This window comes from Protopterus annectens, chromosome 1.part0 (genome assembly GCF_019279795.1).
Source record: "Protopterus annectens isolate FY-2018-M chromosome 1.part0, PAN1.0, whole genome shotgun sequence".
Lineage (NCBI taxonomy): Eukaryota > Metazoa > Chordata > Ceratodontiformes > Protopteridae > Protopterus > Protopterus annectens.
In genome coordinates, this window is record NC_056725.1 from 39,116,472 (window position 1) to 39,129,555 (window position 13,084).

Below are 13,084 nucleotides of genomic sequence, written 5' to 3' on the forward strand. Positions count from 1 at the left end.
TTGTGGCCTGTCTGACACGGGAAAGGACCTATTCTTTGAAGGCCAGTTCCTACTAAATCTGGGTGGCTGTACCTGCAAGAAATCCTTCACTGTCTGCATAGATTTAGCTTTATCCTCCATTTTCTTCAACACCTCTTCTGCCTTAACACCAAACAAAGTATCATGCTGTAATGGAGCATCCAATAACTTTGCTTTAACATGATCGGGCAGAGTCTGTTCCTTTAACCAAGCATGCCTTCTAATAACAGAACCTGTTACAGCGGCCCTGCAAGAGGCCTCCAGCGAATCATAACCACATTGCAAAGTATGTTTTCCCACTTGTTCAGCTGCATGCAATAAATCCTGCAATTCCTTGTTCTCAGAGCATTCAGAATTTGTCAACATTTTTTGTTTTAACAGAGACATTAAGTATTGCTGATATTTAAGCATATGAAACTGACAATTTAAAGCCCTTACAGCCACGGTAGCAGAAGTGTAAACTTTTTCCCCCATCTGTCCAGTGCCCTAGAATCTCTATCTGAGGGGACAGGGTTTTTTGCAGTAGCAGCCTTGACCCCTTTGGGACCCTGGGAAATAGTTTCTGGGTCAGCAGCAGGGTTTTTATATAGAAATTTATGAGAATCTGGAACCCTGTAGTATCTGTCTGGCTTAACAGGTGCAGGAGGTAAAGAGTCGGGAGACAGGCCGGACTCTGAAAATACATCATCTACAATGTCTAGAACAGGTGGAATAGCAAGAGGTCTGTGCCGAGGTAGTGAAAGAAAGTCTCTGAGCCTTTTCTTAGAATCTGAATAATCTTGGCTTTCCCAGTGGAAATGCTCCCTCATGGTATGCATGGTTTCCCCAAACGAGTAATCCTCAGGAGGAGAGGCTGAAGGAATAGATTCTTCAGCATCAGAATCCTCATAGGGAGGAATAGAGTATCCCTGTTATGAAGAGGAGTTAGAGGAAAAGGAAACCTGATCAGAGGAACCATATTCAGTATCTTGCCTAGGCCTCTTATCAGGAGGGGGATGGGAACCCCTGATTAAAGTAATTAAGTCTTCGGCCATTTTGAGCATCTGTTTCTTAGGAATGGAAGTCTGTCCTGGAGAATGCTGTACTTGTTTCCTCGTCTTTAAAACTGTTTTAGTCTTTGTCTTGGATGCTGTAGTTGGCTTGATATAAAGCTGTGTAGTTCTGAAAACACCCTCAGAAGCCGATGCTTGTTCAGCGGCTCCGGACCCATCTGAGGGATTAGTTTCCGAAGGCCCAATACTTTGAGTATCCAGTGGCCTTGCTGTCTCCACGTGGGTGTCGGAGGCGGCCTGTGGCTCTGAAGTAGCGGGTGTCAGGGCTGCAAAAGCACCTCACTGAAAACCGGCGATCCGGCGACTGGCCTAGAAGAGGCTTTGGCATCGGTTTTGGACCTCGGATGCCTGTCCTTTTCTTTTTCCTTGCACTTTTTATGAATTCCGGTCGTCGGTTGTTCCGATGGCATTATATAGTTAAACCTTCAGCCAAAGTAATGAAAAGCAAAATCGCTCCGACGCTTAGTAGTGCGTTGGTTAAATCCAGCACAAAACCGACAACTAGCTATGTCGTGGTCTTGGCCTAGGCAAGGAATACCATAAGAATGAAAATCCTTATGAGGTATTTGCTTCCCACAAGAAAACCAATTGTTAACTTTTTCTGACATCAATCTGGAGCAAGAAAAAAGTTTCCCCAACGGGGTACTTAGCTTTAAAGAAGACTTTGGATCTGAAATTCAATTTTGAAAATCTCAGGAGTCGGCCGACTGGCACTTGCGAACTGCTTTTGCTTCGGGCACTGCGTGGCAAGAAAGACTGAAGAAAATGGCGTCGGCTGCATCTTTCATACCGCTAGCGTACCGACATCAGGGAAGAGGCGACAGCAACAGACGCCGGAACATTCAGGCCGACTGCAGGTAGCCTGCCAGCAGGATAACCCAAGTGTAATGAATGCAACAGTGAAACACGATGAACATCAGGGGGAATGGCTAAAGGCCTGTGCTGAGGAAGAAGGAAATCCCTGAGCCTCTTTTTTTGATTCTGAGAAGTCTTGACTCTCCCAGTGAAAATGCTCCCTCAAGTATGTAAGGTTTCTCCAAATGAATAATCCTCAGGAGGAGATGCAGATGGTATAGACTCTTCTGCATCAGAATCCTCATAGGGAGGTATAGATAATTCTTGATCAGAAGAGGAATCAGAAGAAATAGAAACCTGATCTGAAGATTCATAATCAGTGTCTTGCCTAGGCCTCTTATCTGGAGGGGGATGGGTACCCCTGATCAAGGTAATAAGGTCTTCAGCCATTTTGATCATCTGTTTTTTTAGGCATAGAGGTCTGTGCACGTGGCTCAAGCACCGCTTTTTTAGTTTTAGAAGTTGCTTTTGTCTTTGGTTTTTCAGCTGTCGTCGGTTTGATATACAAATATTGAGGTCTGAATACACCCTTAGAAGCCGATGCCTGCTCAGCAGCTCCAGACCCATCCGAGGGGGATACATCCATAGGTCCAATACCTTGAGTATCTTGCAGCATGCTGGGCTCCACGTGGGTGTCAGTGGAGGCCTGCGACTCGAAGGTAGCGGGTATCAGGGGCTGTGAAAGCACCTCACTGAGTACCGGCGAACTGGCAACTGGCATAGGAGAAGCTTTGTCATCGGTTTTGGATCTCAACTGCCTTTCTCTGTTCTTTTGTTTGCGTTTTTTTTTTTTTTAATTTTATTTTTTTATTAAATAAATAAATAAATAAAATTTTATGTACTCTGGTAGTCGGATTGCTATCCGACGACATTTCTGGGTAGTTGAACCTGTTTCCAAAATACTTTGATGCAAAAATATATTGATTCTTAATAGTGCGTTGGTTAAATCTAGCACAAAACTGACAGCCAGGCACGTTGTGATCAGGGCCTAGGCAAGGAATACAGTATAAATGGAAATCCTTATGAGGTTTTTGCTTTCTAAAAGTCATACAATTATTAACTTTTTCTGACATCGGTAAGGAGCAAGAAAAAAAGTTTCCCCAACGGGGTACTTAGCTTTAGTGAAGACTTCGGTTCTGAAACTCAAACTCGAATATTTCAGTAGTCGGCCGACCGGCACTTGCAAAATGCTTCTGCTTCGGGCACCATGCGGCAAGAAAGACTGGAGTAAATGGCGTTGGCTGCATGTTTTATACCCCTGACGACCTGACGTCATGGAAGAGGAGACAGCAACCGACGCAGGACCCAAGACTTTGGAATTTAGGCCGACTGAGGGCAACCTGCCAGAAGATTACTCAAATGTAATGACTGCAACAGTGAAACACGAACATCATTCTGATGTTATTCTTTCTACATCTATTCTCTAAGTCTTTTATTTTATCCTGAAATAAGTTTTCTTTCAGAAAAAAATCAATGTTACTCTCATTTTCAAATAATCTTCTATCAAAATCAGACACTGCCTCTTCTATAATCGAGATTTGTGACGAGATTCACTCAGCACTTCAACTTGTTTTTTTTTACATTCCACTTACATAAACTAGAATGCACAATGGACAATTTTAATCTTTACAGATAACTCACTGATGTTATTTTTTATAGTACTTTCCTGTAAACTGGGCTTACAGTGGCTCATTCTGAGACGATTAGTTCTTTCTGGTTTTCATGACAGGAAAAAGCAATGAAAAGAGTTTGAAACTTGTTATTTTTTGTAGTAAATCTTTCAGCAGATGTTCATAGGTTCATAGGTAGGTACTAGGCTATTGGCCCTAGGGCCTATATAAGCCTAGCCAAAGGTACCTGGCTTTGGCCACCCAAGAAAATTATTTTCCTGTGCCACTGTCGAGCAGAGCCACAGAAGTGATCCCCGGGGTGAATTTCCTTATCTTCCATCCAATCATCAAGATTTTTCTTGAACAGTGCTAATGAGGAGCTTTGTTTGATATAGATAGGTAGTTTGTTCTGGAGAATGGGAAGTCTCTGGGACAGGAATCTATCCCTTCAGCATGTTCTGTGTATTGTGGAGATGAGGTTTATGTCCCCTAGAGCATGTAGCTCGTAGGGATTGGGATTTCTTTAAGTGGAGCATGTCTAAAAGCTCTGGGTTTGACATAGCTTTGTGTGTTAGGCAGAGATCGCCTCTGAGTAGGCGATATGCAATGGAGTAAAGCTGCAGTTTTTTGAGATGGTCTGCATAGGGCATCTCTTTGAGGCCGGTAATCCTCTTTGTGAGGTATTTCTGTGGCCTTTCCAGTTGTTGTAGATGTCTTGTGAGGTACATACTAAAAAGGGCATTGTACTCTATAATGGGTCTAATGAGTGACGAGTAGAGGGGAACAATGACCTCTTTTTTCCTGGATGAGAAACCTTTTGTGATGAGGTGTGCCACATAGAAGGATTTTCTGACTACTGTGGTGTACTGTGTCCCAAGGTCTCTTATCACACTTTCGGTGTTAAGTAGGCTACCGCCTATGTGGTAGTTCATGGGTACAGAGTTTTTACCAAAGGGGATAACAATGCACTTTTTGGCAATGAGCTTGAGGCCATGGCTTTGACACCAGGCATCTGTCTCAGTGAGGCCCTTTTGTAGGATGTCCACATCTTTTGGAGTTTTGATTATGGCTCCTAATTTGCAGTCATCTGCGAACTTCATTAGCCAAAGACTTTCTGTGTTGGCTTGTACTTCAGAGAAGTAGATACCAAACAGGAGAGGACCCAGGACTGAACCCTGTAGTACTCCACTTGCCACTGGTCTGAAGCTGGATTTTGAGTCTGCTACTTTCACAGTGTGGGTTCTGTCAGTGAGCCAGTTGGCAACCCATCTTGTGACATAGGAATTTATACCTAGTTTAGTGAGTTTATCTATAACTCCAGAGTGGGGGATGGTGTCAAAAGCCTTGGTGAAATCTAGATAGGCTGTGTGAACCTCCTTACCCTCATCTACGGCTTTGGTGACTGCTTCAAAGAAATCTATCAGGTTTAGGAGACATGATCTGCCTTTTACAAACCCGAACTGGGTGGGGTTCCTGAGTTTGGAGATTACCAATGTCATTGTTTATAAGTTCCATGATGATACGCTCCATAGCCTTGCAGACCAGGCTCGTTAGGCTAATGGGGAGGTAGTTTCCAGGGTCTGTGGTGGCTCCCCCTTTGTGGAGTGGGATAACTGTCACTGTGCGCCATTCAGTGGGCACATAGCCTGAGGTGAGGTTATGACTGAACATGGTACTTAGGGTGGGGTGCCAGTTCGTTCTGTAGTTCATGTAGAAAACAGCCTGGAATGTCATCAGGTCCCATGGATGCTGTGTTCTTAGCAGTGTGTTTTTTACCTGTGCAGCCGTGACTACAGGAACTTTGCATTCTTCTGGTATAGAGATGGGTGCTTTAGGGGATGACAAAGGGGTAAAGTTAGCACTGAACCTATCTGCCAGGATGTTGGCAATATCCGTTGGTTCTGTATATTTAGTGCCATTGTGCTGTAACTCAGAGCAGATCTGAGTGTTGCCACTGAGATTCTTGACATAGCTATAGAATTCTTAGTGGATGTCTTTAGAGTCAGTGGTGATTTTGTTTTCATAACTAGCTTTGGAGGATATCAGCTTCTTACTGAAGCTGACCAGGGGAGTTTCTCCAATCACGGGATTTTACTCTTTTTTGCAACAGTTTCTTTCTTCGGTTGTAGAGTTTGTTTATGGCAGGAGACCACCAGATTGGCTTCCTTTTTTTGGAGGATAGCATTTTGGTTCTGTTAGGGATTGCATGATCCATGCACTCATGTAAGTGCTTATAAAGTGCATTTGTGTAGGATTCAGCAGTCATACCTCTATTGTCCGTCAGCATGGGTGTCATGAAGTTTGCCACTTCTGTCTTAAGAAGCGTGAGGTTGGCTTTGGAGAAATGTTTTACTGTGGTTTCCCTAATGGGGGTTGGGGGCGGGATGTGGATGTCTAGGGTGATTAGCTTATGGTCGGATCTGACCAACGAGGAATTGACCTCTGGTGTGGAGCACCGGTTGCCCATGTTGGTAATAACCAGTTCTAGGATATTGCTGCCCCTGGTGGGGGTGTGGATAAGTTGATCCATGGCATTGGAATTTATGAATTCCAGAAAACGTTGAGCACAAGAGTTGGTATGTGAGTAGTTTTCCCAGTTAATGGTAGGGTAGTTGAAATTGCCCATTATTAGGGTGTTAGGTTGTACCCTAATATTTTACAGTGTATTAAGAAATGAGGAGTGGGAATCCTGGGGCATGGTGGGGGATCTGTAGCAAGCTACAATTTGGATTGCGGTCTTGCACAGAGTTAGTTGCACTTGGATAATCTCGGATGCATGATGCTGAGCAACTAGCCTGGAGGTGTGGATATCCTTAATGAATATGGACATGCCTCCACCTTTAGTGCTTCTGTCCAGGTTAGGTGGTCGAAAGGCGTGGTATGAATTATAGCCTGATAATGCAGGGGTACTCTCTGGAGCTAAAAGAATCACAGGCAAAGCAGATGCCCTACGCTGAAAACGCTAAAAAATACTCATCTATACTCTATATATATATCGCTACTCTAGAGCTCTCTCTCTTTACATATAAGGGCCATGCCAACCCAGCTGACATGCTACACTTACTTAAAAAAATCCCAATCCCCTCAGAGCGCACGCCCAGGGATCTAAATCTTATCATTCACAATAAAAAAAAATGCTGCTGGAGGAGGGGTTCCTGACAGAGACTCCCAGGACTCTGGAATAGATTGCCATACATGTCAAGCAGAGTGCCTCTTTGGACCTCTCACCCAGGGATCATCATCAGTCGCGCCTGCTAGGGGGGGCAGGAAAGTAAATAATGTGGAAGAAATAGCCAGGAAGGAATTGTGTGGCTAGGCTGTATAGGCCCCTAGGGGGCTGATAGCCTAGTACCAACCTATGAACCTATGAGCCTTGAACCAGGTCTCTGTCACTGCACAGATGTCAATGTTCTCCATTTTAAGGAGTGCCTCGAGAGAGTGCATTTTGAGGTTTAGACTTCTAGCATTGAGTAGCAATACCCTCAGATTCTTCTTGCCTGTACCTGTTAGGGTGGTGAATTTGTCATTTGAACCTTGCCTAAAAAAGGCACTATAGGGGTGGCTAGAACCTTAGCCAGTATCCGGAATCCCAGGGGCGACAGGTGCAGGCCATCTCTGGCAAAGCATCGTGGCTTGTCGATCATGTCATCCCAGGCAGACAGATACTGGATCCCCTTAGAATGACACCAGAAGCTTAGCCAATTGTTGAAGTCAATCATTTTGTCCTTGTACTGTGGTATCATTCTGGGTGATGGCAGGATGCTACTCAGGCTAGGGTCATACCTGCCTGGGCTACAAGATCGGACAGCTCCTCCATGTCCCTTTTCATGCAGTCCAAGGAGGTACATCTCAGGTCATTCACACCAACATGGGCAATGACAGAGTCATATTTGTACTTGTTGTGGAGTGACTGAGTGCATGCATTATGTGGCAGATCCTGGCACCCGACAGGCAGCTGTCAGTAACTTTCTCCTTGTTTAGCCTGGTGAGTGGAACGTCAGTGTGCCTGACTATAGAGTCACCTATGACTAGAGTGTTGGGTACGTTGTTATGCCTTATGGGCTGTGGTTGAGTGGCACACTGAGTTTGTGGGCTATGTGTCATTTTGGTTGTGTTGGGGGGGTGGAGGTTGCTTGTGTTTCTGCTTTGGAGGTCCCTGTTGCTTGGGCAGGTTTTTACTGAGAGCCTCCGCGAATGTAGGTGTGTGTTTTGTGTTTCTGTGTGTGTGTGTTTTGGTGGTGTAGGTTTTGAGGGACTATGTGCTGAGTGTGGTGTGGTGCAAGTGTTTACCTTCTCCTCTTGACTGTCTAGTCCAGTCTTAGGTGAAGAGAGCTTTGCTTCCAGTTTGGCTATATAAGTGCATCTCTCACAGGTTGTAGTGTTGGGTGGTAGGAGGAGAGGGCTGTCTGTGTACATGAGGCAATTACTGCATTGCCCCAAGATGCCCAGATTCATCAGGTAGACAGGAGAAAACACCGGGGGCTGACCCTTAGACATGCCTGGATAGGTGCTTATTTGTTAAGTACTAGAAACTGTTTTCCTCTAGACAGTGAGGAAAGTTGAGTGCTGTAGTAATTTGTAGCTTATTTAGTGCTTACAATAAGTTCTGAACAAGTGCTGAAACAAAAAAACTGGCTAGTTCTAAGAAACAAAATTAAGCTAGAAGGCTTCCCTCCAACACAGAAAGGCTTGGGCCCTAGAAGCCTACAAATAGTCCTGGGCACAGCAAATCTATATCCAGGCTAGACTACCCACAGGAAAGGCAGGAAACAAGCTTAGAAAAAGTTTTTTTTTTTTTTTTAGTGGAAAGAGAGAAAGAAGTAGCAGAAACTAAGCCGATTAGCCTTCTCAAATGTCCTCCCTGTACTGGCTAGAATGAGGTAATGACACTAGACTGGGGGGTCCCAGCTCAAATTAACACTAGGGGCGGGCAACTGCAAAGCCACCAACTATAAAAACACTATACCAACAGGGAGGGAGCGTGGGAAACAAACTGCAGAAATGTTTCTCACAGCTGAAAAGCAGCAGTGAGCCTTTAAATGAAAGTTTTAAACAGCTAAAGGAGCCTCTAGAAAAAAGAGTTTAACTGCAACAAGTTATCAGAAACAAACAACCCAACAGATGCTTAATAAAAGTGGACAATTTCCAGTTAATACCTCACACACAGTGAAACTAGCTAGAAAAATACACAGTACACAAAGTGCTATAAATAACAAAGAAATAAAGGACAAAATTAACAAAAAACAGGATACTTAATGTTATATATTATAGCTCCAAGTTTTCTCAGTGTCCTTCCTTCCATTAGCTCAGTGTAAAATGGCAGAACACTCACAACTGAACTTCTTGGCTAACAGAAAGTTGAAACCTGAGACAGCTTTTAAGAAAGAAATCTCAAAAGAACCAATGAAGTGCTTAGTCTAAGCTGTAGTCCAGGTGACCTCAGCCAGCCAATGACCTCAAACAATTCTCTCTCACTGAAATGCCTAATGGCTTTGGCTAAACCAAGATGTCCCTGAATATGTGCTCAGACACACAGCCTCCACAAACACTAGGCCCAAATACAAGCTTAAATATGGAAATGCTACAAATATCCCCACTACTTAGAAACAAACTGCAGATATGTTTCTCACAGCTGAAAAACAGCATTGAGCCTTTAACTGAAAGTTTTAAACAGCTAAAGGAGCCTCTAGAAAAAAGAGTTTAACTGCAACAAGTTATCAGAAACAAACAACCCAACAGATGCTTAATAAAAGTGGACAATTTCCAGTTAATACCTCACACACAGTGAAACTAGCTAGAAAAATACACAGTACACAAAGTGCTATAAATAACAAAGAAATAAAGAACAAAATAAACAAAAAACAGGATACTTAATGTTATATATTATAGCTCCGAGTTTGCTCAGTGTCCTTCCTTCGATTAGCTCAGTGTGAAATGGCTATAAATCCATCAAGTTTTGAAACATTGTATTTGAGTTTTTTTTTTAGTAAAAATCCTGTCAGAGATTTTAAAATGAAAAAAAACAGTTCTGTTAACTGCAAACCATCTTTGGCCACACACACCCTTTTTAAGATTTCTTCATTAACAAGTAACAGCCCATACAGCTCTATAATCAGAAAATTCAATTCCATCTGCCACTTCCTTCATGCCACCTGAATACATAAAATAATCTATGTTTTAAAAATATTCTTTTTTTTTTTTACATCTACTCTATTTTTACTAGCTTCAAGTTTTGACATACTGTTTCCATACCATATCACTTCTTTTTTTTAAACATCTCTACTGAGTTATCACTTAAGACATTGGCAAGCATACATTTATGTAAAAGAAAACAAACCATATTAACATGTTCCCATTTACAAACATTATACATCACATATGGAAGACCTCTTCACCCAGGCAAGGTGCAGCTGCACACACACACTCAGGCCACGTTACATGAACTCTGCAGCTCTCTCAAACACCCATTTATCCCCATTTCATCTTTTTTCTTGTCACCCTGTTACTTACTACCTCTCATTATTCCTACCTCCCCCTTCTCTTTGCATCTCACACACTTCTTCTCTTTCTAGTCCTCATCCCTCTGCATGCCTTCCTCCTTTGTACTCCTTGTCCCTCTGCATGCCTCTGTCCTTTCTACACCCCTTCCATCTGCATGACACACTTGCCTTTTCTCTGTCTTCTTCCAGTGGTATCCTTTCCTGCAACTTTTTTCCTTTTCTTATCTTACAGTTAAAGTCCCCAATCATTATTACTGACAAATTTACTGACAACTTTACTATCTTATGTTTTTTTTGTTAGGTTTTCAAACATTTTTTCCAAACATGTTTGTATATGCATATATTATTATTACCCTCACACAAATTCTGTTTACTTTCAAGTCACATATCACCCTTTCTGGTATTACAGTTGCTAAATCCAATATTTGTTTCTATCTTCTTTTAATACCCTCTAACATGTTTCACATTCTACTGATGATATAACTTTTCCCCCAACACAACTTAATTTTTTTCTCATTTTTCTTGTGTAACACATCTTGTATCCAGTAAACATAATAAATCCAGTTTTTTCTTCTTGCACCATTCGGTAACCATCAAACCCCCTCACTTCATTTGTTATACTACTCACATGTAGTCCCAAAATACATACACTATTCCTTTCCCTTTTTTGCATTTTTTTCCTCCTGTTCTTTTTCCCTTTCTGCTTCTCATCCCTCCATCCAACTGATTTGACTTCTTTATGCTCTTGCCCTTCCCTTGTTTCAGACTCACCATATTCCTCTCCAGTTCCTAACCCATCACACTTACTTTCCCTTTAATGTTTTTTTCTTCACACTGAATCTTACTTCAGTCCCTTTCTTCCTTACTTGTATCAGCCATTTCAATTTCTTCCTGAATATTGTTTTCTACAACCTGTCTTCCCCCTCTCAATTTCTTTTTCATGTTCCCTTTCTTTTTCCATTGCAGGACATTCAAGCCAAAAATGGTCAGGCTCATTATATTTCCTAAAAAAATGTTTTATAGGTCATTGTCCCACTGTACTCATCCCTCATTAGACCCATTATAGAATACAACGCCCCATTTGGTATCTACCTCTCAAGACATCTGCAACATCTCAAGACATCTGCAACAACTGGAAAGGCCACAGAAATACCTCACTAAAAGAATCACAGGCGTAAAGCAGATGCCCTGTGCTGACCGCCTTAAAAAACTCCAGCTATACTCAGTCGCATATAGTCTACCCCGAGGCGATCTCTGCTTAACATACAAGGCCATGTCAAACCCAGAGCTGTTGGACATGCTACACTTAAAGAAAATCCCAATCCCTCAGAGCCACATGCTCCAGCGATCTAAATCTTGTTATCACAATAAACAAAACATGCTGGAGGGATAGGTTCCTGACCCAGAGACTCCCCAGACTCTGGAATAGACTGCCCATACATGTCAAGCAGAGTGCCTCTTTGGCCCTCTTCAAAAGGAACCTTGATGATTGGATGGGAGAAAGGAAATTCACCCGGGGGATCACGTCAGTCACCCTGCTAGACAGGGATCCAGGGAAGTAAATATTCTGGGAAGAAATAGCCAGGGAATTGTTATGGCTAGGCTTGTATAGGCCCTAGGGCCGATAGCCTAGTACCAGCCTATGAACCTAGCAGTATGGCCTTCATCCCCACATTGCTCACATTTTCTTTCTCTACATTCGTGAACTAATGCTTTTTATCCCCAAAAGAGAACCAGGCCTACGGATAGTTCCAGTATCTAACAGTTGCTATTAGAAATATGCTGTAATTTTCCATCATGCAGATCCAGCGCAACCCAAGCTTCCCAGCCCTGTCTGAACCATTTCTGTTTTCAATCATTTTCTTTATGTTATGCATTTTTATCACATTTTGTCAAAAAAAGTTTTAATTTCAAATTCCTCATTTCTGAAATTCTAAATTGCACCATCAGTTTTCTTTTTAACTGCAAGCTAAATTTCTAAAAAATAGTCTTTCCAAGGCAAAATGTTACTTCTTTTTTCTATTTCACCAACAAACTTTTCTGCACCTGAAAAAATGTCAAAATTTACATGTCTTTTGAAGGCAAATGTGTCAAAACGTATGTCTTTTAAAGTGAATACTCATGTCAACATAACATTGTCCATAATATGTCATACTTGTCAATAGTACCACTGATTTTACCTCATACACTTATGCAGTCAATAATAACTTATTTATTTACTAGAATGATCGGACTGGGAAAAACTTTTCTTCAGTGATGGCCTAGGAAGAAAAGCTCCACATGAATTCACACAAAACAATAAATACAATTTTACAATACAATTTTAAACAATTGTACAGCATAAAATAAGTAGAACAATTCAACAGTTTATAAATACAAAACACATCAGCAACACACATTCAGCAAAATTTAACTATAACAATGAATGCACTTTACTTAGTGAACTGAGAATTACAGACCACAAGCAGACAAAGACAGGCATGGAAATAAAACAGCCAGAGGAGATGATGTAGTAATGAGAGAGAGGGCATAGCATCAGTACGAGTTAAAGAAAGGCATGCATGTGCACGGTCAGGATTAAGTGAGAAGAAATAACATTTTAGCCAGGGTTGGAGCAAGAGCAAGTCCAATTATCCATGAGATGCATTTTTACAATAATTAGAAAACTGGAAAACTTCTGTCAAAGGTAATAAAATGCAACAATCCATCCATGACATCTGTTAGGCTCTGCCTCAAAACCTATTGCAATTTCATTGCACATTTCTATCCTACTGTCTTCTTTGTGGAACATGCATGTTCTTACTGTAACATTTTGGATTTTTGCTTATGTCTCCATTATCTCACAGTCGAAAACTAGCAAAAGGTGAAATGCCCTTTAAACTGCCCATGCGTGTGTGTGTGTGTGTGTGTGTGTGTGTGTGTGTGTGTGTGTGTGTGTGTGCGCACAGGGTGCATGCATCCTGTGAGAGACGAGAATCTCACTGAGGTCTGGTTCTGTCTTTTACACCTGCTGCTGGCTGGGAGAAGTTCCTGCTCCACCTCAAACTAA

The 13,084-nt window shown here is 42.1% G+C and overlaps 1 protein-coding gene across 1 annotated transcript in view; it reads right to left on the reverse strand.

Annotated features, from left to right (window-relative positions):
• PRKD2 (protein kinase D2) overlaps positions 1-13,084 on the reverse strand; it is a 3,293,129-nt gene that overhangs the window by 1,157,470 nt on the left and 2,122,575 nt on the right. The gene's annotated exons all lie outside the window — the stretch shown is intronic.